Below are 25,266 nucleotides of genomic sequence, written 5' to 3'. Positions count from 1 at the left end.
CCGGATAGAAACAGAGAATCTTATCAAAAAGCTGCGATATGTCACATCAAAAAGGAAGAGGCAGAAGATCTGTGGTTCAAGTCCTGCTGAAAAGACACCAAGCTGGAAACCATCCACAGGAGGGCAGTGATTTGACCAATCAGTGTGGACTCAGCATCTTGAGGACGTTCCAGGTGAGGAGTTGAAACGTCTCAGTGATAGGTGGCCCTGGCTGATGACGTCTGTGTATCAGGTACTGAGATGCTTCATTTACACCCAGGCCCCTGGAATTAACATTCAGAATCCGATGTACCTGAGTACGTCGCTAGAACAGCTCTGGGATGAACTTCTTTAGAATCCTTGACCTGAGCTCCGATGGTACCCCTCTGTACATCTCTCAACACCATACACTGATTTATTCATCACCAGTTTCTGCAGACCTCTGGAGACACACACAGAGAGAGGAGAGAGAGACATTTTACAGAGAGAGAGAAACAGCAGAGATACATGTCTGTTTCGGTCATCCAGCAAGTCATTTATCAAGAGAAACAAGTCCAGAGGTTCCATGGAAATCTAAATTAACTTGGATACCAGTTGGATTTAGTCCTCATGGGGAACCTGCCTACTGGAATGGGGAACCTCCCTACTAGACTGGAATGGAATGCAAGGGAACCTCCCTGCTGGAATGTAAGGGAACCTGCCTGCTGGAATGTAAGGGGAACCTCCCTGCTGGAATGTAAAGGGGAACCTCCCTGCTGGAATGTAAAGGGAACCTCCCTGCTGGAATGTAAAAGGAACCTCCCTGCTGGAATGGAATGTAAAGGGAACCTCCCTGCTGGAATGGAATAAAGGAACCTCCCTACTGGAATGGAATGTAAAGGGGAACCTCCCTACTGGAATGGAATGTAAAGGGGAACCTCCCTACTGGAATGGAATGTAAAGGGAACCTCCCTACTGGAATGGAATGTAAAGGGAACCTCCTACTGGAATGGAATGGAATCCCTACTGGAATGGAATGTAAGGGGAACCTCCTAGACTGGAATGGAATGTAAGGGAACCTCCCTACTGGAATGGAATGTAAGGGGAACCTCCCTACTGGAATGGAATGTAAAGGGGAACCTCCCTACTGGAATGGAATGTAAAGGGAACCTCCCTACTGGAATGGAATGTAAAGGGAACATCCCTACTGGAATGGAATGGAATGTAAAGGGGAACCTCTACTAGACTGAAATGAATGGAATGTAAGGGAACCTCCCTACTGGAATGGAATGTAAAGGGAACCTCCTACTGGAATGGAATGTAAAGGGAACCTCCCTACTGGAATGGAATGTAAAGGGGAACCTCCCTACTGGAATGGAATGTAAAGGGGAACCTCCCTGCTGGAATGGAATGTAAAGGGAACCTCCCTGCTGGAATGGAATGTAAAGGGGAACCTCCCTGCTGGAATGGAATGTAAAGGGGAACCTCCTGCTGGAATGGAATGTAAGGGGAACCTCCCTGCTGGAATGGAATGTAAAGGGGAACCTCCCTGCTGGAATGGAATGTAAGGGAACCTCCCTACTAGATTGAAATGGAATGAAAAGGGAACCTCCCTACTAGATTGAAATGGAATGAAAAGGGGAAGCTCCCTGCCAGATTGAAATGGCATGTAAAGGGGAAGCTCTCTACTAGACTGAAATGTCGAGGGAACGATAACTAAGAGATGATATTTAACCAACCTTCCAAATTTGACACCTAAATGACATTGCTTCCTAACTTCTAAGTACTATACCTGAATGAAAGTGCATCTCCAAGTCCGGGCATCGAAGTCGTACAGCTTGTATCCTTCTCGTTTAAAGGCCAGGACGGCGTTAGGACCCAGCCAAACACTGCCGTCCATCCGGGGTGAAGTGGACCCCCAGGAAGGGAACTTGAGGTCAGGAACCTAGAGACATCCGTCTGTCAGTACAACAACCAGGAAGCTAGAGACATCTGTCTGTCAGTACAACAACCAGGAAGCTAGAGACATCCGTTTATCAGTACAACAACCAGGAAGCTAGAGACATCTGTCTGTCAGTACAACAACCAGGAAGCTAGAGACATCCGTTTATCAGTACAACAACCAGGAAGCTAGAGACATCCGTCTGTCAGTACAACAACCAGGAAGCTAGAGACATCCGTCTGTCAGTACAACAACCAGGAAGCTAGAGACATCCGTCTGTCAGTACAACAACCAGGAAGCTAGAGACATCCGTCTGTCAGTACAACAACCAGGAAGCTAGAGACATCTGTCTGTCAGTACAACAACCAGGAAGCTAGAGACATACGTTTATCAGTACAACAACCAGGAAGCTAGAGACATCTGTCTGTCAGTACAACAACCAGGAAGCTAGAGACATCCATTTATCAGTACAACAACCAGGAAGCTAGAGACATCCGTCTGTCAGTACAACAACCAGGAAGCTAGAGACATCCGTCTGTCAGTACAACAACCAGGAAGCTAGAGACATCCGTCTGTCAGTACAACAACCAGGAAGCTAGAGACATCCGTCTGTCAGTACAACAACCAGGAAGCTAGAGACATCCGTCTGTCAGTACAACAACCAGGAAGCTAGAGACATCCTTCTCTGTATTAGTGCATTTCTCGAACAGCACTTAACCATCTGACATTCCTTGAATCCCAAAATCAACCTTGGCCCTTCTGGCCAAGGCACTTGTGTAGACCAGTAAGAAAAATGCATGCACTCACTGCTGTTAGTCGACTCTGGATATGAGCGTCTGCTAAATGACTAGAATGTAAATCTTATATAGGTGTGATAGGCCAGGTAGCTATACAATTATGACAATGCTATCAGCCCATCTAATCCTTTCAGATCTAAGTGCCGTTAGGGGCTAAAGGGTTGAGATACAAGGAGAAGATAGAGGACTTACGGGGTAGACTGTGTTCTAGAGGACTTACGGGGTAGAAGGTGTTCTAGAGGACTTACGGGGTAGAAGGTGTTCTAGAGGACTTACGGGGTAGAAGGTGTTCTAGAGGACTTACGGGGTAGAAGGTGTTCTAGAGGACTTACGGGGTAGAAGGCGTTCTAGAGGACTTACGGGGTAGAAGGCGTTCTAGAGGACTTACGGGGTAGAAGGCGTTCTAGAGGACTTACGGGGTAGAAGGCGTTCTAGAGGACTTACGGGGTAGAAGGCGTTCTAGAGGACTTACGGGGTAGAAGGCGTTCTAGAGGACTTACGGGGTAGAAGGCGTTCTAGAGGACTTACGGGGTAGAAGGCGTTCTAGAGGACTTACGGGGTAGAAGGCGTTCTAGAGGACTTACGGGGTAGAAGGCGTTCTAGAGGACTTACGGGGTAGAAGGCGTTCTAGAGGACTTACGGGGTAGACGGCGTTCTAGAGGACTTACGGGGTAGACGGCGTTCTAGAGGACTTACGGGGTAGACGGCGTTCTAGAGGACTTACGGGGTAGACGGCGTTCTAGAGGACTTACGGGGTAGACGGCGTTCTAGAGGACTTACGGGGTAGACGGCGTTCTAGAGGACTTACGGGGTAGACGGCGTTCTAGAGGACTTACGGGGTAGACGGCGTTCTAGAGGACTTACGGGGTAGACGGCGTTCTAGAGGACTTACGGGGTAGACGGCGTTCTAGAGGACTTACGGGGTAGACGGCGTTCTAGAGGACTTACGGGGTAGACAGCGTTCTAGAGGACTTACGGGGTAGACAGCGTTCTAGAGGACTTAATATATATATAATATATATGCCATTTAGCAGACGCTTTTATCCAAAGCGACTTACAGTCATGTGTGCATACATTCTACGTATGGGTGGTCCCGGGAATCGAACCCACTACCCTGGCGTTACAAGCGCCATGCTCTACCAACTGAGCTACAGAAGGACGGGGTAGAAGGCGTTCTAGAGGACTTACGGGGTAGACGGCGTTCGAGGACTTACGGGGTAGACAGCGTTCTAGAGGACTTACGGGGTAGACAGCGTTCTAGAGGACTTACGGGGTAGACAGCGTTCTAGAGGACTTACGGGGTAGACAGAGTTCTAGAGGACTTACGGGGTAGACAGCGTTCTAGAGGACTTACGGGGTAGACAGCGTTCTAGAGGACTTACGGGGTAGACAGCGTTCTAGAGGACTTACGGGGTAGAAGGTGTTCTAGAGGACTTACGGGGTAGATGTTGCCCCGGACCAGGTAGTGTTTCTCAGGCTTCAGGACCAGGTAATCTCCTCTGAAGGGGACAATGCGAGGGTCTGGACTGCAGCCAGAGATCTGAGCGAGGCGGTCAGAGTACAGACCACCACAGGTCAGCACATACCGACACCTTACCTCCGTACCCTGAGGAGACCACACACACACACACACACGTTAGTTACACCTTAAAAACAAAACAAACAAAAAACATTTTCTGATATTTCTGATAATTTAACACACACACGCACACACACACGCACACACACACACACACACACGCACACACGCACACACACGCACACACGCACACACGCACACACACACACGCACACGCACACCTACCTTTGAATCTCTGATAGCGATGGGATATTTCATTCCTGAAATGTTTTGAAGAAAAACAAACAAAAAAAATACATTCACAAGTGCATCTTTCATCAAATGTATGAGTGTTCTGAGGTGAGGAAAGTATGGAACAGATACCGTCCGTGTTGCCAGCGGGGCTTTCCTTCACCATGGCCATGTCACTAGCCTCATATTCAGTAACCACGGTCCCTCCTGCCTCCTGGAAGTCCTTGCCATATGCCAGTGACACCAGCCTCCAGTCCACGATGCCAGTGTAAGGAGAGTCCAGGGCCAAATAGACCCTGAAAGGAAGAGTTTAACCATAAAGCCGTTTACACTGGGGCTGTGTTCCAAATGGCACCCTGTTCCCTATAAAAGAGCACTATTTTTCACCAGGGAATATGACGTAATTTCCAAACCAGGCCATAAGTAGTGCTCTGTATAGGCAATAGGGTGTAATTTCAGACTCAAGCCTGAACTTTCACTATGAAGCATCTTAGTAAAGAGACTTGAATATATTCTCTCTCACACTCTCTCACACTCACTCTCTCACCCTGCAGTAGGGGTCTCTCTCTCTCACTCACCCTGCAGTAGGGGTCTCTCTCTCTCACTCACCCTGCAGTAGGGGTCTCTCACACTCACCCTGCAGTAGGGCTCTCACCCTCACCCTGCAGTAGGGCTCTCACCCTCACCCTGCAGTAGGGCTCTCACCCTCACCCTGCAGTAGGGCTCTCACCCTCACCCTGCAGTAGGGCTCTCACCCTCACCCTGCAGTAGGGCTCTCTCACCCTGCAGTAGGGCTCTCTCGCCCTGCAGTAGGGCTCTCTCGCCCTGCAGTAGGGGCACTCTCACCCTGCAGTAGGGCTCTCTCACTCTCACCCTGCAGTAGGGCTCTCTCACTCTCACCCTGCAGTAGGGCTCTCTCACTCTCACCCTGCAGTAGGGCTCTCTCACTCTCACCCTGCAGTAGGGCTCTCTCACTCTCACCCTGCAGTAGGGCTCTCTCACTCTCACCCTGCAGTAGGGCTCTCTCACTCTCACCCTGCAGTAGGGCTCTCTCACTCTCACCCTGCAGTAGGGCTCTCTCACTCTCACCCTGCAGTAGGGCTCTCTCACTCTCACCCTGCAGTAGGGCTCTCTCACTCTCACCCTGCAGTAGGGCTCTCTCACTCTCACCCTGCAGTAGGGCTCTCTCACTCTCACCCTGCAGTAGGGCTCTCTCACTCTCACCCTGCAGTAGGGCTCTCTCACTCTCACCCTGCAGTAGGGCTCTCTCACTCTCACCCTGCAGTAGGGCTCTCTCACTCTCACCCTGCAGTAGGGCTCTCTCACTCTCACCCTGCAGTAGGGCTCTCTCACTCTCACCCTGCAGTAGGGCTCTCTCACTCTCACCCTGCAGTAGGGCTCTCTCACTCTCACCCTGCAGTAGGGCTCTCTCTCTCACCCTGCAGTAGGGCTCTCTCTCTCACCCTGCAGTAGGGCTCTCTCTCTCACCCTGCAGTAGGGCTCTCTCTCTCACCCTGCAGTAGGGCTCTCTCCTCACCCTGCAGTAGGGCTCTCTCACTCTCACCCTGCAGTAGGGCTCACTCCTCTCACCCTGCAGTAGGGGTCTCTCTCTCACTCTCTCACCCTGCAGTAGGGCTCTCTCTCACCCTGCAGTAGGGCTCTCTCTCTCACCCTGCAGTAGGGCTCTCTCTCTCACTCTCTCACCCTGCAGTAGGGGTCTCTCTCTCACCCTGCAGTAGGGCTCACTCCCTCTCACCCTGCAGTAGGGGTCTCTCTCTCACTCTCTCACCCTGCAGTAGGGCTCTCTCTCTCACCCTGCAGTAGGGCTCTCTCTCTCTCTCTCACCCTGCAGTAGGGCTCTCTCTCTCACCCTGCAGTAGGGCTCTCTCTCTCTCTCTCTCTCTCACCCTGCAGTAGGGCTCTCTCTCTCACCCTGCAGTAGGGCTCTCTCTCTCTCTCTCTCTCACCCTGCAGTAGGGCTCTCTCTCTCTCACCCTGCAGTAGGGCTCTCTCTCTCACCCTGCAGTAGGGCTCTCTCTCTCTCTCTCTCTCTCTCTCTCTCTCTCTCACCCTGCAGTAGGGCTCTCTCTCTCACCCTGCAGTAGGGCTCTCTCTCTCACCCTGCAGTAGGGCTCTCTCTCACCCTGCAGTAGGGCTCTCTCTCTCTCTCTCTCACCCTGCAGTAGGGCTCTCTCTCTCACCCTGCAGTAGGGCTCTCTCTCTCACCCTGCAGTAGGGCTCTCTCTCTCACCCTGCAGTAGGGCTCTCTCTCTCACCCTGCAGTAGGGCTCTCTCTCACCCTGCAGTAGGGCTCTCTCTCTCACTCTCTCACCCTGCAGTAGGGCTCTCTCTCTCACTCTCTCACCCTGCAGTAGGGCTCTCTCTCTCACCCTGCAGTAGGGCTCTCTCTCTCACCCTGCAGTAGGGCTCTCTCTCTCACCCTGCAGTAGGGCTCTCTCTCTCTCTCTCTCTCACCCTGCAGTAGGGCTCTCTCTCACCCTGCAGTAGGGCTCTCTCTCTCACCCTGCAGTAGGGCTCTCTCTCTCTCTCTCTCACCCTGCAGTAGGGTTCTCTCTCTCACCCTGCAGTAGGGCTCTCTCTCTCTCTCTCTCTCTCACCCTGCAGTAGGGCTCTCTCTCACCCTGCAGTAGGGCTCCCTCTCACCCTGCAGTAGGGCTCTCCCTCTCACCCTGCAGTAGGGCTCTCCCTCTCACCCTGCAGTAGGGCTCTCTCTCTCACCCTGCAGTAGGGCTCTCTCTCTCACCCTGCAGTAGGGCTCTCTCTCTCACCCTGCAGTAGGGCTCTCTCTCTCACCCTGCAGTAGGGCTCTCCCTCCTCACCCTGCAGTAGGGCTCTCCCTCTCACCCTGCAGTAGGGCTCTCTCTCACCCTGCAGTAGGGCTCTCTCTCTCACCCTGCAGTAGGGCTCTCTCACCCCTGCAGTAGGGCTCTCTCTCTCACTCTCTCACCCTGCAGTAGGGCTCTCTCTCTCTCACTCTCTCACCCTGCAGTAGGGCTCTCTCTCTCACCCTGCAGTAGGGCTCTCTCTCACCCTGCAGTAGGGCTCTCTCTCACCCTGCAGTAGGGCTCTCCCTCTCACCCTGCAGTAGGGCTCTCCCTCTCACCCTGCAGTAGGGCTCTCCCTCTCACCCTGCAGTAGGGCTCTCCTCTCACCCTGCAGTAGGGCTCTCCCTCTCACCCTGCAGTAGGGCTCTCCCTCTCACCCTGCAGTAGGGCTCTCCCTCTCACCCTGCAGTAGGGCTCTCCCTCTCACCCTGCAGTAGGGCTCTCCCTCTCACCCTGCAGTAGGGCTCTCTCTCTCACCCTGCAGTAGGGCTCTCTCTCACCCTGCAGTAGGGCTCTCTCTCTCTCTCTCTCTCACCCTGCAGTAGGGCTCTCTCTCACCCTGCAGTAGGGCTCTCTCTCTCACTCTCTCACCCTGCAGTAGGGCTCTCTCTCTCGGATCCCCTTGGCGTCTATCATGGTGAGGTCACGCACGTTGTTCTTCTGTCCTCGCTCGTACAGCGCTTTGAGCCTGGGAATCTCCTCTCGCTCCACAGCGACGATCAGCTGCCAACACAAAGGCCGTAGACATGACCAGCACATCGTTGTGTGATCAACCTTTTCTTTATTTTTCAAAGAACAACAGAAAACACCACAAAGGAGTCGGAATGAATATACAGGAAGAGACCGCATTAGACAGGAAGAGACCGCATTACACAGGAAGAGACCGTATTACACAGGAAGAGACCGTTCTATAAGTAAAAAAAAAAAAGGTTTCCATTGTCACATATACCAGATAAGATGCGGTGAAATGTGTTGTTTTACAGGGTCAGTCATAGTAATACAGCGCCCATAGAGGAAATTAGGGTGAAGTGCCTTGCTCAAGGGCAGACAGATTTTTTTTCATCTGATCGTCTCTGGGTGTTCGAACCTGTAACAGCCCAACACTCGAAGTGGCCCAACGCTCTAACCGCTAGGCAAGAAGCCACGACCCTGGCCGAACGCTCTAACCGCTAGGCAAGAAGCCACGACCCTGGCCGAATGCTCTAACCGCTCGGCAAGAAGCCACGACCCTGGCCGAATGCTCTAACCGCTCGGCAAGAAGCCACGACCCTGGCCGAACGCTCTAACCGCTCGGCAAGAAGCCACGACCCTGGCCCAACGCTCTAACCGCTCGGCAAGAAGCCACGACCCTGGCCGAACGCTCTAACCGCTCGGCAAGAAGCCATGACCCTGTAAGCCAGTTGCTGCAGGTAAATACAAATGAAATTAGACCATAAATACAAAATCGCACCCCGAGCTCCATCAACCGCTCCCCACAATGATCTGATTAGCATTGACACACCCCCTGATATACTGTAAATGGTAGACCGGTTATGGTGAAACATGTCATGCACAAAATGTGAAACGATACTAGCAAATACTACAATGTTTTAACCTTAGTATAACCTTTGAACCATTATTCAACCTTGAGGTTAGAAACCTCCTTTTGCGAGGGGGGGGGACCTGGATAGAAGATCATACTAAATTCAGCTACAATGACAATAGGCGCTTTAGGGAAAGAAAAATACTTTGAGGTCCAAATCCAAGCGATACGTCTACTCATCAATATTTACTAAACCACGGTAAACAACATCTACAGCCCTAAGGCCAAACCCGATGTGGATTAGACGTATTTGAGAGAACTCACCTTTCCACACCTCTTATAGGGGAGTCCTTTCTTGTCCAGGTATTCGTAGGCCATAGCGGCCCCTTTGCCACAGAGACGGGCCTTCAGAGACCCGGGGGTGTAGTAAATCCCACTGTGGATCACACCACTGTTGTGGCCACTTTGGTGGATGGCTGAGGATGGGGCACGGAACAGTGTTAATTCCCCAATAAGGTTGTAGGGTAAAGAAGCACAAAGAAGAACATTTTAACATCTTGGCCATGTTCTGTTATAATCTCCACCCGGGCACAGCCAGAAGAGGACTGGCCACCCCACATAGCCTGGTTCCTCTCTAGGTTTCTTCCTAGGTTTTGGCCTTTCTAGCGAGTTTTTCCTAGCCACCGTGCTTCTACACCTGCATTGCTTGCTGTTTGGGGTTTTAGGCTGGGTTTCTGTACAGCACTTTGAGATATCAGCTGATGTACGAAGGGCTATATAAATACATTTGATTTGATTTGAACTGTGGTGATAACATAAGAATGTGATTGGCTGACGGCAAAGACCAGGACAGAGTGGCACAATAGAAACGTTTTTTCCCCTTGTGAAATGTTTTCCGTTTGGAACAGTGCAAAAAAATGTTTTGCAACGGTGTCCGACTAATGAATGCACCCCGGGCTAACAGGAACGTCAAGTTAGTGACCTCCTCCCTCCCTGCCCACCACTTACCCAGGTCCTTCTCCTTCTCCAGCAGAATGAAGCTAAGCGTGGGGTGTCTGAGGATGAGCTCTCTGGCTGAGGCCAGGCCCACGATGCCTCCACCCACCACAGCCACATCATACGCACTGAAACACAGAGGCATCAGGGGCAGGTTCATTAGTAGTCAGCTTTAAGAGACAGGTGAGGGTTCATTAGTAGTCAGCTTTAAGAGACAGGTGAGGGTTCATTAGTAGTCAGCATTAAGAGACAGGTGAGGGTTCATTAGTAGTGAGGGTTCATTAGTAGTCAGCATTAAGAGACAGGTGGGGGTTCATTAGTCAGCTTTAAGGGACAGGTGAGGGTTCATTAGTAGTCAGCATTAAGAGACAGGTGAGGGTTCATTAGTAGTCAGCATTAAGAGACAGGTGAGGGTTCATTAGTAGTCAGCATTAAGAGACAAGTGAGGGTTCATTAGTAGTCAGCATTAAGAGACAGGTGAGGGTTCATTAGTAGTCAGCTTTAAGAGACAGGTGAGGGTTCATTAGTAGTCAGCTTTAAGAGACAGGTGGGGTTCATTAGTAGTCAGCATTAAGAGACAGGTGGGGGTTCATTAGTCAGCTTTAAGGGACAGGTGAGGGTTCATTAGTCAGCTTTAAGGGACAGGTGAGGGTTCATTAGTCAGCTTTAAGAGACAGGTGAGGGTTCATTAGTAGTCAGCTTTAAGAGACAGGTGAGGGTTCATTAGTAGTCAGCTTTAAGAGACAGGTGAGGGTTCATTAGTAGTCAGCATTAAGAGACAGGTGAGGGTTCATTAGTAGTCAGCTTTAAGAGACAGGTGAGGGTTCATTAGTAGTCAGCATTAAGAGACAGGTGAGGGTTCATTAGTAGTCAGCATTAAGAGACAGGTGAGGGTTCATTAGTAGTCAGCATTAAGAGACAGGTGAGGGTTCATTAGTAGTCAGCATTAAGAGACAGGTGAGGGTTCATTAGTAGTCAGCTTTAAGAGACAGGTGAGGGTTCATTAGTAGTCAGCTTTAAGAGACAGGTGAGGGTTCATTAGTAGTCAGCTTTAAGAGACAGGTGAGGGTTCATTAGTAGTCAGCTTTAAGAGACAGGTGAGGGTTCATTAGTAGTCAGCATTAAGAGACAGGTGGGGGTTCATTAGTCAGCTTTAAGGGACAGGTGAGGGTTCATTAGTAGTCAGCATTAAGAGACAGGTGAGGGTTCATTAGTAGTGAGGGTTCATTAGTAGTCAGCTTTAAGAGACAGGTGAGGGTTCATTAGTAGTCAGCATTAAGAGACAGGTGAGGGTTCATTAGTAGTCAGCTTTAAGAGACAGGTGAGGGTTCATTAGTAGTCAGCATTAAGAGACAGGTGAGGGTTCATTAGTAGTCAGCATTAAGAGACAGGTGAGGGTTCATTAGTAGTCAGCATTAAGAGACAGGTGGGGGTTCATTAGTCAGCTTTAAGGGACAGGTGAGGGTTCATTAGTCAGCTTTAAGGGACAGGTGAGGGTTCATTAGTAGTCAGCATTAAGAGACAGGTGAGGGTTCATTAGTAGTCAGCATTAAGAGACAGGTGAGGGTTCATTAGTAGTCAGCATTAAGAGACAGGTGAGGGTTCATTAGTAGTCAGCTTTAAGAGACAGGTGAGGGTTCATTAGTAGTCAGCATTAAGAGACAGGTGAGGGTTCATTAGTAGTCAGCTTTAAGAGACAGGTGAGGGTTCATTAGTAGTCAGCATTAAGAGACAGGTGAGGGTTCATTAGTAGTCAGCATTAAGAGACAGGTGAGGGTTCATTAGTAGTCAGCATTAAGAGACAGGTGAGGGTTCATTAGTAGTCAGCATTAAGAGACAGGTGAGGGTTCATTAGTAGTCAGCATTAAGAGACAGGTGAGGGTTCATTAGTAGTCAGCATTAAGAGACAGGTGAGGGTTCATTAGTAGTCAGCATTAAGAGACAGGTGAGGGTTCATTAGTAGTCAGCATTAAGAGACAGGTGAGGGTTCATTAGTAGTCAGCATTAAGAGACAGGTGAGGGTGCATTAGTAGTCAGCATTAAGAGACAGGTGAGGGTGCATTAGTAGTCAGCATTAAGAGACAGGTGAGGGTTCATTAGTAGTCAGCATTAAGAGACAGGTGAGGGTTCATTAGTAGTCAGCTTTAAGAGACAGGTGAGGGTGCATTAGTAGTCAGCATTAAGAGACAGGTGAGGGTTCATTAGTAGTCAGCATTAAGGGACATTAGCAGTCATCCCATTAATGCTTAGTGTCATCCAGGACACTGCACGACACCACTTTCAAATAGTTTCTACCATCAGGCTCACATCCTCATCGAATCGAGGAACTATCCAGTTAGAAACAGAATCCTACCTTTACCTAACATCGTAATAAAAAGGTCCATAAAGAAGTCATCACTTCGTATTCATACTAGTCAGACACTAAGTCACTTCAAGGTGACAGTATTCCTGAAGTTACAGACGTGGATACTAGTTGTGGTTCCATGCTATTCAGGAGCGCCGTGGAGTGGATCCGTAGTACCCGGAAGTAAATTAGTGATTCATTGTAGCCATTGGCACTCCTGTAGAGTTCCTATTTTCTCGTGACATTCCTGGGTTACTCATTATACTGATAAAGTCAGATTTTAAAAAACAACAAATATGACATCATTTTTTAAAGGTTAAAAAGGGTACAAAACTGTACATATCTGGTTGTGTTGGTAAAAATCACTACATATCCCATTGAGCCAAGTGGGGAGAAGCTGCCCGTTGTTACAGTTCCAAGACCAGCCAGAAATGTCGAGCGAACCCGACGCCAAATGGATCTCAAAACTGACACTGGATCCGCGTTAAGTAGCAAATGATATCCTTCGCCACCGTTGTCTTACGACACGACTATTCAACAAAACAATAAATAATTGTACATTTATTTCCAGCAAATGTCTTAGTTTTACATGATAGTATAACTAGCAAAAGGAGTTGAAGTTGAGGGTGCAGTATTTATGAAGTTTGACAATGAGGATGTAAACTAGCATAGTTTAGCCAGGGAAAACGAGGAGCTTGGGGACTGGATATAGACGGGTGTACATGCGCACTAGGTTCATTCAGGAGACAGATTGTAGTTTTTCTGCCCTAATATCAGAGCTGACAGCGGAAAGTTCAATTCAGAGACTGGAATTAATACAAATATTTGAGAGCGGATCGATATACAATCCTGAAATCAGCTGTAACTGTCAATAGTAAAACAAAGCTTATACCGATATTATTAATTAATCAATTTCTCACCAATTACGGTCTTGTTTCATCGCTGCAACCCAACGAACTCAGGAGGCGAAGGTTGAGTCACGCGTCCTCCGAAACAAGCTTCTTAAAACCCGCCCGCCCGCCCGCTTAACCCGGAAGCACCGATGTGTCGGAGGAAAAACATTTCTTTAACGAGTCAAACGCAAAGGATTTACTTCAGAAACCCGACAAGGCCCACATCCCCGTCATTCACAGGATAAAGAGACAGATATCGGGGACGTAGGTCTGGGTGCCTTGTAAGCATCAGACGGCGAGTGGGTAATCTGCCTCTGCCATCAGTACTATTAGCCAATGTACAAATCATTGGATAATAAAATAAACTATGAGCACGTATATCCTACCAACGGGACATTCAAAACTGTAATATATTATGTTTCACCGAGTCGTGGCTGAACGACAACATGAATAACATACAGCTGGCGGGTTTTACGCTTTTTTGGCAGGATAGAACAGCGGCCTGGTAAGACAAGGGGTGGAGGTCTTTGTATATTTGTAAACAACAGCTGGTGCACAAAGTTTAAGGAAGTGTCAGTTTTGCTCACCTGAGGTAGAGTATCTCATGATAAGCTGTAGACCATATTTACCAAGAGAGTTTATCTATATTCTTCATAGCTGTCTATTTATCACCACAAACCGATGCTGGCATGAAGACCGCACTCAATGAGCTGTATACGGCCATCAGCAAACCAGAAAATGCTCCTCCAAATGCGGCGCTTCTTGTGGCCGGGGACTTTAATGCAGGGAAACTTAAATCCATTTTACCAAATTTCTACCAGCAGGTTAAATGTGCAACCAGACGGGATTTTTATTTTTTTTAAACTCTAGACCACCTTTACTCCACACACAGATACATACAAAGCTCTCCCTTGCCCTCCATTTGGCAAATCTGACCATAATTCTATCCTCCTGATTCCTGCTTCCAAGCCAAAATAAAGCAGGAAGCACCAGAGACTGTCTATAAAAAAAGTGGTCAGATGAAGCAGATGCTAAACTACAGGAATGTTTTGCTATCACAAACTGGAATATGTTGCGGGATTCTTCCGATGGCATTGAGGAGTACACCACATCAGTCACCGGCTTCATAAATAAGTGCATCGATGAGGTCTTCCCCACAATGACTGTACGTACATACCCCAACCAGAAGCCATGGATTACAGGCAACATCTGCACTGAGTTAATGGGTAGAGCTGCCGCTTTCAAGGAGCAGGACTCTAACCCAGAAGCTTATAAGAAATCCCGCTATGCCCTCCGACGAACCATCAGGCAAGGGTCAATACAGGACTAAGATTGAATCGTATTGCACTGGCACCGACGCTCGTCGGATGCGGCAGGACTTGCAAACTATTACCGACTACAAAGGGAAGCACAGCCGCGAGCTGCACAGTGACAAGCCTACCAGACGAGCTAAATTACTTCTATGCTCGCTTCGAGGCAAGTAACACTGAAACATGCATGAGAGAATCAGCTGTTCCAGACGACTGTGATCACGCTCTCCGCAGCCGATGTGAGTAAGACCTTTAAACAGGTCAACATTCACAAGGCCGCAGGGCCAGATGGATTATCAGGACGTGTACTCCACGCATGCGCTGATCAACTGGCAAGTGTCTTTACAGACATTTTCAACCTCTCTCTGTCTGAGTCTGTAATACCAATATGCTTCAAGCAGACCACCATAGTGTTCTTGGGCACAAGGAGGTAACCTGCCTAAATGACTACAGCTCAGTAGCGCTCCCATCTGTAGCCATGAAGTGCTTTGAAAGGCTGGTCATGGCTCACAACACGACAACATTCAGTGAGAACTAACGGGACTATGGGAATTAACAGGAATATTTGCAAATGAATATTAATACCACTTAAAATGTAGATTTTTTTGCATTGGATATATTTACCATATCATATGGAGACAGAGCAGCATAGGCAAGTTACAGTAGATGGTATCGAGTACAGTATATACATATGAGATGAGTATGTAAACAAAGTGGCATAGTTAAAGTGGCTAGTGATACATGTATTACATAAGGATGCAGTCGATGATATAGAGTACAGTATATACGTATGCATATGAGATGAATAATGTAGGGTAAGTAACATTATATAAGGTAGCATTGTTTAAAGTGGCTAGTGATATATTTACATAATTTCCCATCAATTCCCATTATTAAAGTGGCTGGAGTTGAGTCAGTGTGTTGGCAGCAGCCACTCAATGTTCGTGGTGGCTGTTTAACAGTCTGATGGCCTTGAATAGAAGCTGTTTTTCAGTCTCTCGGTCCCAGCTTTGATGCACCTGTACTGACCTCGCCTTCTGGATGATAGCGGGTGAACAGGCAGTGGCTCGGGTGGTTGATGTCCTTGATGATCTTTATGGCCTTCCTGTAACGTCGGTGGTGTAGGTGTCCTGGAGGGCAGGTAGTTTGCCCCCGGTGATGCATTGTGCAGACCTCACTACCCTCTGGAGAGCCTTACGGTTGAGGGCGGAGCAGTTGCCGTTCCAGGCGGTGATACAGCCTGCCAGGATGCTCTCGATTGTCCATCTGTAGAAGTTTGTGAGTGCTTTTGGTGACAAGCCGAATTTCTTCAGCCTCCTGAGGATGAAGAGGCGCTGCTGCGCATTCTTCACGATGCTGTCTGTGTGAGTGGACCAATTCAGTTTGTCTGTGATGTGTATGCCGAGGAACTTAAAACTTGCTACCCTCTCCACTACTGTTCCATCGATGTGGATAGGGGTGTTCCCTCTGCTGTTTCCTGAAGTCCACAATCATCTACTTAGTTTTGTTGACGTTGAGTGTGAGGTTATTTTCCTGACACCACACTCCGAGGCCCTCACCTCCTCCCTGTAGGCCGTCTCGTCGTTGTTGGTAATCAAGCCTACCACTGTTGTGTCGTCCGCAAACTTGATGATTGAGTTGGAGGCGTGCGTGGCCACGCAGTCGTGGGTGAACAGGGAGTACAGGAGAGGGCTCAGAACACACCCTTGTGGGGCCCCAGTGTTGAGGATCAGCGGGGAGGAGATGTTGTTGCCTACCCTCACCACCTGGGGGCGGCCCGTCAGGAAGTCCAGTACCCAGTTGCACAGGGCGGGGTCGAGACCCAGGGTCTCGAGCTTGATGACGAGCTTGGAGGGTACTATGGTGTTGAATGCAGAGCTGTAGTCGATGAACAGCATTCTCACATAGGTATTCCTCTTGTCCAGATGGGTTAGGGCAGTGTGCAGTGTGGTTGAGATTGCATCGTCTGTGGACCTATTTGGGCGGTAAGCAAACTGGAGTGGGTCTAGGGTGTCAGGTAGGGTGGAGGTGATATGGTCCTTGACTAGTCTCTCAAAGCACTTCATGATGACGGAAGTGAGTGCTACGGGCGGTAGTCGTTTAGCTCAGTTACCTTAGCTTTCTTGGGAACAGGAACAATGGTGGCCCTCTTGAAGCATGTGGGAACAGCAGACTGGTATAGGGATTGATTGAATATGTCCGTAAACACACCGGCCAGCTGGTCTGCGCATGCTCTGAGGGCGCGGCTGGGGATGCAGTCTGGGCCTGCAGCCTTGCGAGGGTTAACACGTTTAAATGTCTTACTCACCTCGGCTGCAGTGAAGGAGAGACCGCATGTTTTCGTTGCAGGCCGTGTCAGTGGCACTGTATTGTCCTCAAAGCGGGCAAAAAAGTTATTTAGTCTGCCTGGGACCAAGACATCCTGGACTGGGCTGGATTTCTTCTTGTAGTCCGTGATTGACTGTAGACCCTGCCACATGCCTCTTGTGTCTGAGCCGTTGAATTGAGATTCTACTTTGTCTCTATACTGACGCTTAGCTTGTTTGATAGCCTTGCGGAGGGAATAGCTGCACTGTTTGTATTCGGTCATGTTACCAGACACCTTGCCCTGATTAAAAGCAGTGGTTCGCGCTTTCAGTTTCACGCGAATGCTGCCATCAATCCACGGTTTCTGGTTAGGGAATGTTTTAATCGTAAACGACATCTTCAACTTCTAATGAACTCGCACACCGAATCAGCGTATTCGTCAATATTGTTATCTGACGCAATAAAACATATCCCAGTCCACGTGATGGAAGCAGTCTTGGAGTGTGGAGTCAGTTTGGTCGGACCAGCGTTGGACAGACCTCAGCGTGGGAGCCTCTTGTTTTAGTTTCTGTCTGTAGGCAGGGATCAACTAAATGAATGCGTCTGCTTGGGGGGGGGATATATACGGCTGTGATTATAATCAAAGAGAATTCTCTTGGTAGATAATGCGGTCTACATTTGTGAGGAATTCTAAATCAGGTGAACAGAAGGATTTGAGTTCCTGTATGTTTCACACCATGTCCTGTATGTTTCACACCATGTCTCGTTAGCCATAAGGCATACGCCCCCGCCCCTCTTCTTACCAGAAAGATGTTTGTTTCTGTCGGCACGATGAGTGGAGAAACCAGTTGGCTGCACCGCCTCGGATAGCGTCTCTCCAGTGAGCCATGTTTCCGTGAAGCAAAGAACGTTACAGTCTCTGATGTCCCTCTGGAATGCTACCCTTGCTCGGATTTCATCAACCTTGTTGTCAAGAGACTGGACATTGGCAAGAAGAATGCTAGGGAGTGGTGCACGGTGTGCCCGTCTCCGGAGTCTGACCAGAAGACCGCCTCGTTTCCCTCTTTTTCGGAGTCGGTTCTCTTTGGGGTCGCTGCATGGGATCCATTCCGTTGTCCTGTTTGTAAGGCAGAACACAGGATCCGCGTCGCGAAAAACATATTCTTGGTCGTACTGATGGTGAGTTGACGCTGATCTTATATTCAGTAGTTCTTCTCGACCGTATGTAATGAAACCTAAGATGACCTGGGGTACTAATGTAAGAAATAACACGTAAAAAAACAAAAAACTGCATAGTTTCCTAGAACGCAAGCGAGGCGGCCATCTCTGTCGGCGCCCGGAAGTAAATTAAACTTTAATTAAATGAGTTGACTCTTCACTGGGATGATTTCACTGAAAAACAAAAGAAAGGGAATATTGAATGATCCCCAATGATCCATTGCATCTCCCCAAACATGTTTTCAACTTAAATCTGTAAAATGATAGTCTAGAAACTAAAGATTTGGTTGTTTCCTCTCAGTCTACCATGTCTTCTCCCTGGACCTCCTCAATGGCCACCTCGTGAACATCAGACTCTGAGGTCTCATCTTCACTGTCCAACCTTATTGAGGATGGCCCGTTGTCACGCCAAAAAGCCTCAAATTTGCCCTGGTTGGCCACCAATTTTTCAACCCTTGTATTGGTCAGCCTGTTGCGTGCTTTGGTGTGTGTGTTCCCAAACAAGGACCAGTTGCACTCTGAGTCAGCTGATGTTGGTGGGATTTGGAGGAAGTTGGAGGCAACAAGGGAAAGAGCCTCAGATCCACAAAGTACCTTCCACCAGGTGGCTGATGAGACATGTTGGCACGACTGCCATATTGCTTCTCCATCCCAAAGCCCTTGCTTGAAGTGTACTTCGCCAGACTGCCAAGAACCTTGCCCTCATCCAGGCCAAGGTGGTGAGACACGGTAGTGATGACACCATAGGCCTTGATCTCTGAACCAGACAGGATGGTCTTGCCAGCAGACATGGGGTCCAACATGTACGCTGTGGCGTGTATGGACTTCAGGCAGAAGTCTTCACACTTTTGATGCATTTTAGAACTTTCCTCTGCTTGGAGCAACAGTGAAATGGGCAGGGCAGTATGGATTTATTCTCTTACATCTGCAAGCAGAGTCTGAACGTCAGACAGGGTGGCATTGTCTCCCACAATCTGTGAAATGGGTACTGCTATAGGTTTCAGGCTACTTACCACTCTCTCCCAAAATACATCATCCAGGAGGATGCTCTTGATGGTGCTGTCCATTTCTTGGAGAGACTCCTTCCCCTCCAGGAGACTGTCAAACATGATGACAACACCACCCCAACAGGTGTTGCTGGGTAGCTTCAATGTGGTGCTCTTATTCTTCTCACTTTGCTTGGTGAGGTAGATTGCTGCTATAACTTGATGACCCTTCACCTACCTAACCATTCCCTTGGCTCTCTTGTAGAGTGTATCCATTGTTTTCAGTGTCATGATGTCCTTGAAGAGCAGATTTAATGCATAAGCAGCACAGCCAATGGGTGTGATGTGAGGGTAGGACTCCTCCCACTTTAGACCAAGCAGCCTTCGTGTTCGCAGCATTGTCTGTCACCAGTGCAAATACCTTCTGTGGTCCAAGGTCACTGATGACTGCCTTCAGCTCATCTGCAATGTAGAGACCGGTGTGTCTGTTGTCCCTTGTGTCTGTGCTCTTGTAGAATCCTGGTTGAGTGGTGGAGATGTAGTTAATTATTCCTTGTCCATGAACACTCGACCACCCATCGGAGATGATTTCAATACAGTCTGCTTTCTTTCTCTATGATTTGCTTGACCTTCACTTGAACTCTGAACTCCACATCGTATAGATAAAGCATGTTTGGTTGGCGGGGTGTATGCTGGGCGAAGAACATTCAGAAATCTCTTCCAATACACATTGCCTGTGAGCGTCAGAGGTGCTCACAGAGCACCAATACACAGCTCGAGCAATACATTTATCAGCATTTCTCTGACTGCGTTCCTCCTTTGAGTCAAAAAAACTTCTGATTCCAGGAGGACCATGAGCTGTTGCTATCGATAAGGTGGCTGATTTATAATTTTCACCTCGAATAGAAGTAGAGGGTCTTTTGTCAGAGTTTGCTTGTTGTGAGCACTGAGGGAACTTTATGCACTTGGCCAGATTATTCTGCATCTTTGTTGCATTCTTCACATATTATTTGGCACAGTATTTGCAAATGTACACAGTATTTCCTTCTACATTAGCTGCAGTGGAATGTCTCCACACATCAGACAGTACCTGTGGCCTTTTCCTGTAAAGATTAGGGAAAGAAATTAGTAAACAAAAACAATAAATAGAATTCCATGTACAGATAAATAGCTAAGCAGTTAGATTAAAACAACTCCTTTGTAAGATACATGTTTTAAAATGAAACATGTATGGAAGCAGGTGAATCAACACTCAGCAGGCTCAGGCAAGCTAAAACCCACATGGTAGCAAAAACAAATTAGCATAAATTGTTAACAAGTTAGATTTAAACACAGTTTGCTGTAGGCTACTATTTACTAACAAAAAATCATGTCATATAAAATATATTCACCCCACCCAGTATTGTAATCAAAACTTACCGGAGAAGCATGTAGTCCTTGGTTCAGACAGTGTAGTAGTTTGGCCTCAACAGCATCTCATTAGTGAGCAAGATCTTGAGAATCAGCTGTGTATGTGATGGAAGAATACACTGTGCATGCAGAGGGTTGCAATTCCATTGAATTGGGGGATAGTTTAACCAAATATGCCACAAGACCTAGAATTGCCCTTGTGTATCCCACAAAAAAAGGTTATTTAAGCAAAATTCCCCAAATTCCAGTGCTTAACGTCACACAAACAATTCCGACCCTTTGCAACCCTGTGCGCCCTCAGGTCCCTATTCCACCACCTATCTACAGTACTAAATCCACGTGTCTGTCTCTGTCTCTGTCTCTGTCTCTGTCTCTGTCTCTGTGTTGCTTCACAGTCCCCGCCGTTCCAGAAGGTGTTTTTGATCCGTTTTTTTTTTAAATCTAATTTTACTGCTTCTGTACTGTGAGCCCATAGTCTGTTCTGGACCTTGGGACTGTGAAGAGACCTCGTGGCATGTCTTGTGGGGTATGTATGGGTGTCTGAGCTGTGTGCCCCGTAGTTCAGACAGACAGCTCGTGCGTTCAACATGTCAATACCTCTCACAAATACAAGTAGTGATGAAGTCAATCTCTCCTCCTCTTTCAGCCAGGAGAGATTGACATGCATATTATTAATATTAGCTCTCTGTGTACATCCAAGGGCCAGCCGTGCTGTCCTGTTCTGAGCCAATTGCAATTTTCCTAAATCCACAAAACTAGGGCCTGTAGGACCTGCCTTGTTGACAGTGTTGTTAAGAAGGTAGAAACTAGGGCCTGTAGGACCTGCCTTGTTGATAGTGTTGTTAAGAAGGTAGAAACTAGGGCCTGTAGGACCTGCCTTGTTGATAGTGTTGTTAAGAAGGTAGAAACTAGGGCCTGTAGGACCTGCCTTGTTGATAGTGTTGTTAAGGTAGACACTAGGGCCTGTAGGACCTGCCTTGTTGATAGTGTTGTTAGAAAGGTAGAAACTAGGGCCTGTAGGATCTGCCTTGTTGACAGTGTTTGTTAAAAGGTAGAAACTAGAGCCTGTAGGACCTGCCTTGTTGATAGTGTTGTTAAGAAGGTAGAACCTAGGGCCTGTAGGATCTGCCTTGTTGATAGTGCTGTTAAGGTAGAAACTGGGGCCTGTAGAACCTGCCTTGTTGTTAGTGTTGTTAAGAAGCAGAGCAGTGCTTTATTATAGACAGACTTCTCCCCATCTTAGCTACTGTTGCATCAATATGTTTGACCATGACAGCTTACAATCCAGGGTTACTCCGAGCAGTTTAGTCTCCTCAACTTGCTCAATTTACACATTATTCATTACAAGATTTAGTTGAGGTTTAGGGTTTAGTGAATGATTTGTTACAAATGCAATGCTTTAGTTTTTATTTCAGGCTAACTTATTCCTTGCCACCCACCTCTGAAACTAACTGCAACTGTAAGCATTTGTCATTTCAGTGGCTGTAGTAGCTGACTTGTTTAGTGTCGAGTCATCCCCTGTACATAGACACTCTGGATTTACTCAGTCAGTGGCACGTTGTTAGTAAAGTTCCTCAGTGTACACATCAACAATAAACTATCATGGTCCAAACACACTAAGACAGTCATAAAGAGGGCACGACAACACCTCTTCCCCTCAGGAGACTGAAAAGATTTGGCATGGGTCCTCAGGAAGCAAAAGGTTCTACAGCTGCACCATCGAGAGCATCCCTGACAGGCCGTGATCACCGCCTTGAGATGGCAACTGCTCGGCATCAGACCGCGAGGCACTACAGAGGGTGATTTGATATATACTAGAGCCTCCCTATTGTTATTTTACTGCTGCTCTTTAATTATTTGTTACTTATCTATTTTTTTACTTGATACCCATTTTTCTTAAAAACTGCAATTGTTGGTTAAGGGCTTGAAAGGTAGCATTTCACTGTTGGGTCTACACTTGTTGTATTGGGCGCATGTGACAAAAACATTTGATTTTAATTGTTTGATTGTTAGTCTATATCAATTCCCCGTACATATATCACCAGTAGTACCATGGCAAGGTGACTAGGAACATGGTTGCATACAAACAGTGTAGTTATTCCCTCCAAGTAAGGCAAAAGAACAGGCAAAATGTCAGTACAGAGACATAGTGGTGTCCAATTCAACAGCTCAGACATGAGACGTATGTAGCCGGGTCTACAGTCCCAAGGACTGGGTGGGCTCGTCTCTGTGGCCGTCGTGAACAAGACATTTTAAGCGAGTCAGACGGGATCCCTAGCCGCGTCCTCAGAGCATGCTTGACCAGCTGGCTGGAGTGTTTACGGACATATTCAATCTCCCTGTCCCAGTCTGCTGTCCCCACTTGCTTCAAGATGTCCACCATTGTTCCTGTACCCAAGAAAGCAAAGGTAACTGAACTAAATGACTATTGCCCTGCAGCACTCACTTCTGTCATCATGAAGTGCTTTGAGAGGCTAGATAAGGAGCATATCACCTCTACCTTATCACCCTAGACCCTTCAGCTTGATTACCGCCCCAATAGATCCACAGACTATGCAATCGCACTGCACACTGCCCTATCCCATCTGAAACAAGAGGAATACCTATGTAAGAATGCTGTTCATTGACTACAGCTCAGCATTTAACACCATAGTACCCTCCAAGCTCATCATTAAGCTCAGGGCCCTGGACTTCCTGACAGGCCACCCCAGTTGGTGAAGGTCAGAAACAACACCTCCCACTTTGCTGATCCTCAACACAGAGGCCCCACAAGGTGCGTGCTCAGCCCACTCCTGTACTCCCTGTTCACTCCATGACACGCTCAACTCAATCATCAAGTTTGTAGATCGACACAACAGTGGTAGGCTTCGATGGGACGCCGTGGAGCAGGTGGAACGCTTCCTCGGCGTACACGCCACTGACCATTAAATTAATGGTCCACCCACACACAGACAGTGTGGTGAAGGAGGCGCAACAGAGCCTCTTCAGCCTCAGGAGGCTGAAGAAATTCAGCCTCCGAGCACACCAAAGACCTCACAACCTTTTACAGACAGATTAACAATTGAGAGCATCCCCGTCGGGGCTGTAATCACCACCTGGTACGGCAACTGCACACCCGCAACCACACGTCTCTCCAATGGCTGGTGTGGTCTGCCCAGCGCATCGCCTGGAGCACACTGCCTGCCCCCCCCAGGACACCTACAGCACCCGATGCCACAGGAATGCTAAAAAGATTATCAAGGACATCAACCACCGAGCCACGGCCTGTTCACCCCCGTTACCATCCAAAAGGTGAGGTCAGTACAGGTGCCTCAAAGCTGGGACAGAGATTGGACAAAGTTTCAATCTGAAGGCCATCAGACTATTAAAAAGCCATCACTAGCCGGTTACCACATGGTATTATTGTCAATGCCACTCTGACATTGACGTTGCTCGTCCTAATATTTATATATTTCTTAATTCCATTCTTTTACTTTAGATGTGTGTATTGTTGTGAATGTTATACATTACTGCACTGTTGGAGCTCGGAATGCAAGCATTGCTACACCGGCACAATAACATCGCATGTGACCAATGACATTTTATTCATTTGATGAAACCATAACTGGCACGCAGATTGGTAGAAATTGTAAGTAATTGGCATTCAACATGAGAAAGGTTGCTGATTCCTCGTGTTGCCTTTTTATACCGCACCTTCAGAGGAATGGCACATCCTCGGATGTCAGCAGGAAGGAGTAGGAGGAGAATAGTTGGATCAGTTAACAGCTCTTCCTGGTTATCTCTGGCACCTTCTTGTGGCATTTGTCTTATTTCATCAAAACGTAAGAGTCAGACAAAGCTCAATTCGTTTTGTTGATTTTATTAAACACATAGGGTGTGTCTATCGATTGGTCGAAAGAACTGACGACTTTCCGTTGACCAATATTTTTTTTGTCGTCGTTGTAGACAGCCCTACTGTTTGCAAAGGTGTCAGGAGCTTGCAGTTGTCTTGCAAATTGCTAATAGCATTTTCAAAAACAAAAGCAAATGTATTGATTAAAGTCACCTTGTCCGAGAGATGTACAAGGTTATCAAACGTCACGTCCAGGGTAAAACCTACACGAAACACCCCTTATTTTAAGTATTTCTAAAACTCACAACGGGGGGAAAATGGGAATTGTGGAAACCGATTGGAACCATTTCCCTGTTTGACCGCTAGGTTTTATGGGTAATTATGACACCTCCACTGTGGGACTCTAGTGTATAGAGACCAATCACTGCAGCTGGTCACTCCATGTTAGTGGGCAAATGTACATTATCAAATCAAAACACAGCCTTCATTTACGTTGTGACGCACGGATGTTCCAAACTCCGTTTTTAGACGAGACTGACTTTATGACCAAAGTTGTCCTATTTCCACTTTATAGTCAACTTTGACAATCGAATAACTGTCTCCGACTCATATCGATGCCACATATGCCGTTTTCAAATGGATTCGTTGTTCTTTTAAAAAGGCAGTCAATCTTTATTTAATTAAACTTAAATATAGAACCTGTCGCCGGCGAACATACCGGCTGTGCACATCAAGCCCAGATCATAGTCTCGTTAGTGGAGATCCATAAAGCCCACTAGCAGTTGCCTAGGCTAGACAATTTGGTACTTTCCCACCTCTGCACAAACACTCGCCCGTGTCTCTCCACTCACCTGTGTATTCTAGCTGTTCTGCATGTCGCGGACTTTGGCACCGTTGCAAATAAGGCAGCAAATGACGCGCTGTTTAGTGTCCGTATCATTTCGACAGAGATTGAATAGCAACCTATACTCGCTTTGACAGTAACATCAATCGCCGTGCACACATAGTGTGTGAATATGTTTTAAACAGCAGTTGTCCACAAGGTTTCTCTTGCAATGGAAGTCATAATCAAATTCCTTGCTTGACGCGAAGCTC

The 25,266-nt window shown here is 47.7% G+C and overlaps 1 pseudogene; it reads right to left on the bottom strand.

Moving 5' to 3' along the window:
* Nucleotides 1-304: 304 nt before the first annotated feature.
* Nucleotides 305-25,266, bottom strand: LOC127926484 (L-2-hydroxyglutarate dehydrogenase, mitochondrial-like; annotated as a pseudogene).

This window comes from Oncorhynchus keta, unplaced genomic scaffold (genome assembly GCF_023373465.1).
Source record: "Oncorhynchus keta strain PuntledgeMale-10-30-2019 unplaced genomic scaffold, Oket_V2 Un_contig_7638_pilon_pilon, whole genome shotgun sequence".
Taxonomy (NCBI): Eukaryota; Metazoa; Chordata; class Actinopteri; order Salmoniformes; family Salmonidae; genus Oncorhynchus; species Oncorhynchus keta.
Note: the sequence above shows the minus strand (reverse complement) of the source record. Positions and strands in the feature narration are given on the sequence as shown.